The 6,030-nt window shown below is 30.4% G+C and overlaps 1 long non-coding RNA gene across 1 annotated transcript; it reads left to right on the top strand.

Moving 5' to 3' along the window:
* The first annotated feature begins 810 nt into the window (after positions 1–810).
* LOC142229934 (uncharacterized) lies at positions 811–2,044 on the top strand. Its single transcript, XR_012720532.1, has 2 exons — positions 811–1,817; positions 1,898–2,044. It is a non-coding gene; the product is annotated as an uncharacterized LOC142229934 (long non-coding RNA).
* The last annotated feature ends 3,986 nt before the right edge of the window (positions 2,045–6,030 follow it).

The following is a 6,030-nucleotide window of genomic DNA, read 5'->3' as shown; positions in this document are numbered from 1 at the left end:
AATTGATTAATTGAAAGTCAATTTAAATTAATTGTCCCAATTAAAAAATTAATTGATGCTATTAATTTTTGTGATTGTTTTTTGTTTCAATTAAAAAATTTATTAAATCAATTAAATTTTTAATTCAAAATTTTTTAAAACTCAATTGAAACTTTAACGCAGAAAAAAAATATCTCCATAATATATCTATAGATAAAAAGTTAGTTGAAGTTAAAAACGTAACCAATTAAGAATTTACCATTAAATGAAATGTTAGATTACCAACTTTTAAACCGTTTTAGGTATATATCTGTCGAAAATTTTTAAGTTGAAGTTAAGCCGATGAGATGATATTTGCAATTTTTTTTTATTTACAGTTAAAGCCTGACGGATCTACATGAATCAATGTTATAATATTATAAACTTGGCTGAGAATCGAGAATCGTTAAAAAGAAATATTATTTTAAGTAATAATGTGCATATTGTCTGTAAGGATGTATATTAGGTAGGGTCACGGCCTAAGGCAAAAAAAAAAGTTGATGCAGTCACCCCCCAGTTTTGTACCATATTTGAAGACAATTTCAGAACACGAAAACTTTTGTTTTTCCGTGCACCCTACGACCCCCCGAAATACAATTTACTGTGCTGTGTCGTCATTTGAAGTCCGATCGAAAAGAAACGCATATCGTTGTTCATGGTTGATCAGGGGCTATATTTCGTGCATTGGTCATTTTTGACTCCGACGTCAAATTTGACTTTTAATTTTTTTATTTCGCTTCGTATACCCCTATTATGCCCATTTCTTATAACCATTATAAAGATCTTATCAAAATATGAAACTTTTGCTTTGGAAGTATTTAATTATATTCATAAACAAAAAAGTTACAGAGATTTTAAAAAGTCAATAGGTCACCCTACACCATCAAATAGCTTTTGCTGTGTTGTCATGATATCCGATCGAAAGCACATGCACATCGTTATTCATATCTACGAAATTAATTTGAAAGGTATTTAATACACACAAACTGTTTATCTGTAAATTTCTAACCGTATCATTGTATACATACTCGTTGTGTGCACTATGGCATTTTCAGCGTTATGCAAAGTGCATGTGTTTTTGCTAGAACAATTTGAGAACAGTAGGCTCTCAAATTGTTCTAGCAAAAAATCTAACAAACACTTTCGCTACATGATTTCTTAAGTCTGTCCATATTTTTGTGAGAGAAGGCTGTTGATAGTATTTGAAAAAAGTGAAAACAAAATGAAATTCGAAGCTCGGGTTATCGACAAAACTAAATTACCAACAAATCATCAAGTTATTGAATTCCTTTTATATTTAAAGAAAGCAGGTTAAAAATGAATCTACTAGTCATGTTACAGACGATAAACGATTGCGTTATATAATATCCAAAATTAAAAGTCGCCAACAACATAGTAAACTTGATTCTAGACAGGATTTGTTATAAATTAATTCTAAAAAGTTGTTAGCCGCATAATAAAATTGTACAATTAATAAACATGAAATGTACTCAAATCAAATACAAATCTAATCTAATATTTTCTTGTTTAAAGTATTTACTCATGTGACAACATTGCTCACCATTGTGAAGATGACAAGAAAACGCAAAAAAAAATACGGCGTAGTCAGATGTTGAAAGGCAGAAATTTAACCAATGTGTAAGCAGCATAACGATCTTCGTAATTTTCCACAATTCCGTTACCACTTACTTTTATTGTTAGATTGATTGTTAGATTTTAAAACAGTAGGCTCTCAAGTTGTTCAAGCAAAAACACAAGAACTTTGCATAACGCAGAAAATGTCGTAGTGCACACAACGAGTATGTATACAATGATACGGTTAGAAATTTACAGATAAACAGTTTGTGTATATTAAATACCTTTCAAATTAATTTCGTAGATGTGAATAACGATGTGCATGTGGTTTCGATCGGATATCATGACAACACAGCAAAAGCTATTTGATGGTGTAGGGTGACCTATTGACTTTTTAAAATCTCTGTAACATTTTTGTTTATGAATATAATTAAATACTTCCAAAGCAAAAGTTTCATATTTTGATAAGATCTTTATAATGGTTATAAGAAATGGGCATCATAGGGGTATACGAAGCGAAATAAAAAAATTAAAAATCAAATTTGACGTCGGAGTCAAAAATGACCAATGCACGAAATATAGCCCCTGATCAACCATGAACAACGATATGCGTTTCTTTTCGATCGGACTTCAAATGACGACACAGTACAGTAAATTGCATTTCGGGGGGTCGTAGGGTGCACGAAAAAAAAAAAAGTTTTAGTGTTCTGAAATTGTCTTCAAATATGCTACAAAACTGGGGGGTGACTGCATGAACTTTTTTTCGCGACCCTATCTAATGTATATATCTATACACTTCAAATAAAAAACATTATGTGTGAATTAAATTAAAAACTATTTCCAAATATCAATACAATTGAATATTTTGTTCGGAAATTTCAAATCCAAAGAAAAATCCAACTATATGTTAATTGAAAAATTCATAAGAAATGCCAATGCGTATGAACTCTCATAAAATTATAAGAAAACTATTTAATTTAAAGGTAAAATAATTAAAAATAAAAAATAATATGGTAAATAATTGATTGTCTCAAATAAAAAACCATTTGTAATTAATTCTGTGATTGATACTATAATTTTCGTGATTTCAATTAAAAATGAATTTATTGGACTACTTAACCAATTGAATCAGATAACAAGTTATGCCTGTGCAACCAAAGGGTTCCTATTGATACCGTCGTAGTAGGGTGGTCCGATAATTACTTAGCCTACCAAACAAAATAACAACTTTTTCATCATTGTCTCTTTATTGATTTGATGCATATAACTCAGCGATGATCCAACCACTATAACCTCTCTAAAATATACTTTTTCTCGACGTCCGATGCACTGATGACCTACTTATTCTATTGCTATTTGGAAGAAGAAGTAGGGATCTATAGTACAAACCAATAATCGATTTTTCGACTTTTCGATTATTGACTTTTAATCAAAAATCGATTTTCGATTATTTTTAGCATCCAAAATTCGATTTTTCGTAATCGAATTTCATAGAAATAATGATTATACAAAATATTCGATTTTATGAAATCTATTTTGTTTTTGCGAGTTGAAGAGAAATGCAAAAATTAGTGTTCTAGTCAAACATGTTAATTTTTTTTTTAATTTGTTTAATATATTTTTAAAATGTTAAGTATAAAATTTTTAACATGTACGAATCGTTTATCATTATTTCACAAAATAAATTCAAGGAAATTGAAAACACAAAGGATTCATTTAAACCAATTTGATATTTAACTTAATCAAATCAATATTTTTATTCTTATTGGTAATAGAATTCTATAAATAAAAATGAAGAAATATCTCGGTATTTTTCAATTAAATTGAAACCAATGAATATGAAAACAGAAAACACTAAAATCGAGTTTTAATAGTCAAAATTAAAAATTAGATGAAAATCTAAAATCGATTTTGCAATTATTATACCCTCCATCATAGGATGGGGCTATATTAACTTTGTCATTCCGTTTTTAACACATCGAAATATTGCTCTAAGACCCCATAAAGTATACACCCTCACAAAAAATCGCTTCTGTAACATATACTCCCAAACATATTTTGCTTCAAGCATATACATTTTTGGGTATAGCCCAAACATTTATATGTTTGATCTCTACCAATATATAATATGTTTGAAAGCATATTGGTCTAAACAATATATGTTTGGGTAGTCTAAGTTCCAAACATTTTGTATTTTTGCATCCAAATTCAATAATGTTATCTTCCAAAAAACAATATGTTATTATGTGACCATATAATATGTTTGGAAGCATTTTACTCCCAAAAATATTATATGCTTAAAAAAATTCTCCCAAACAATATTGTGCTCAAAATTTTATTTATTTATTTATATATTTACAATCATAATGAATTATGAAAATAAACAGGTAATATAGGTGCTAACAACATAGGTTTTCGACCTGAATGCTCAAAATTTTGTTTCTGCCCAATTGTATATTCCCCCACATCTTTCTAACTTCCACGAGATTGTTTAGTTCTTAGCACCTTTTTTTGTAATACAAACATTGTAGAAGAAATTATTCAATTGTATGATTTTTTTTATTTTAATTTTACCTTTTGCCGGACGGGGATTCGAACAGCGGACCACACAGTTTGTAAGGATCAAAGAAGTAGCTGATCAATTGCCCAAGGAAAAATAAAATGTTAATTTTGTAATAACAAGCAACAACCACCAACTTAATTCAATATCGCTCCCTGTTAAATAGCGCTCCAAGCTACTAAACACATATATGTTTATAGGCTATTTCTAAATTAATATATGTTTGCATCCAAGCATATTATATTTACAAACATTTTATGTCCCAAACATAATATGTTCTAACATATTAACATATATGTCCCAAACATGTTATGCTAGTTTATGAACATTATATGCTTGCACTCAAAAATATTGTGTTTAAAAATTTGTGTTCCAAACATATAATGTTTATAGCCAAACATATGAAAAACAGTCTTTTTCAACCGTGTATATATTCTGGGTCGTGGTGAAATTCTGAGTCGATCTAAGCATGTCCGTCCGTCCGTCCGTCCGTCTGTTGAAATCACGCTAACTTCCGAACGAAACAAGCTATCGACTTGAAACTTGGCACAAGTAGTTGTTATCGATGTAGGTCGGATGGTATTGAAAATGGGCCATATCGGTCCACTTTTACGTATAGCCCCCATATAAAGGGACCCTCAGATTTGGCTTGTGGAGCCTCTAACAGAAGCATATTTCATCCGATCCGGCTGAAATTTGGTACATGGTGTTGGTATATGGTCTCTAACAACCATGCAAAAATTGGTCCATATCGGTCCTTAATTATATATAGCCCCCATATAAACCGATCCCCAGATTTGGCTTGTGGAACCTCTAAGAGAAGCATATTTAGTCCGATCCGGCTAAAATTTGGTACATGGTGTTAGTATATGGTCTCTAACAATCATGCAAAAATTGGTCGACATCGGTCCATAATTATATATAGCCCCCATATAAACCGATCCCCAGATTTGGCTTGCGAAGCCTCAAAGAGAAGTAAGTTGCATCCGATCCGGCTGAAATTTGGTACATGGTATTGGTATATGGTCTCTAGCAACCGTGCAAAAATTGGTCCACATCGGTCCATAATTATATATAGCGCACATATAAACCGATCCCCAGATTTGGGTTGCGGAGCCTCTAAGAGAAGCAACTTTCATCCGATCCGGCTGAAATTTGGTACATGGTATTGGTATATGGTCTGTAGTAACCGTGCAAAAATTGGTCCATATCGGTCCATAATTATATATAGCCCCCATATAAAACGTTCTCCAGATTTGACCTCCGGAGCCTCTTGGAGGAGCAAATTCATCCGATCCGGTTCAAATTAGGAACGTGGTGTTAGTATATGGTCGCTAACAACCATACCAAAATTGGTCCAATCACACAAAAATTGGTCCATATCGGTTCATAATCATGGTTGCCACTAGAGCAAAAAATAATCTACCAAAATTTTATTTCTATAGAAAATTTTGTCAAAATTTTATTTCTAGAGAAAATTTTGTTAAAATTTTCTTCGGTTCATAATAAAATTTTCATCATTGTCAAAATTTTATTTCTATAGAAAATTTTGTTCAAATTTTATTCGGTTCATAATCATGGTTGCCACTCGAGCCAAAAAAAATTTACCAATATTTTATTTCTATAGAAAATTTTGTCAAAAGTTTATTTCTATAGAAAATTTTGTTAAAATTTTATTTCTGTAGACATTTTTGTCAAAATTTTCTTTCTATAGAAAATTTTGTGAAAATTTTTATTTCTATAGAAAATTTTGTGAAAATTTTATTTCTATAGAAAATTTTGTTAAAATTTTTTTTCTGTAGAAAATTTTGTCAAAATTTTATGTCTACTTTGTCAAACTGAATTATATACGTATTGGATCGATCTTTTTTGATTTA

The sequence above is a fragment of the Haematobia irritans genome, chromosome 3, assembly GCF_050003625.1.
Source record: "Haematobia irritans isolate KBUSLIRL chromosome 3, ASM5000362v1, whole genome shotgun sequence".
In the NCBI taxonomy this organism is placed as follows: Eukaryota; Metazoa; Arthropoda; class Insecta; order Diptera; family Muscidae; genus Haematobia; species Haematobia irritans.
This window is presented reverse-complemented; position numbering and strand designations above follow the sequence as displayed.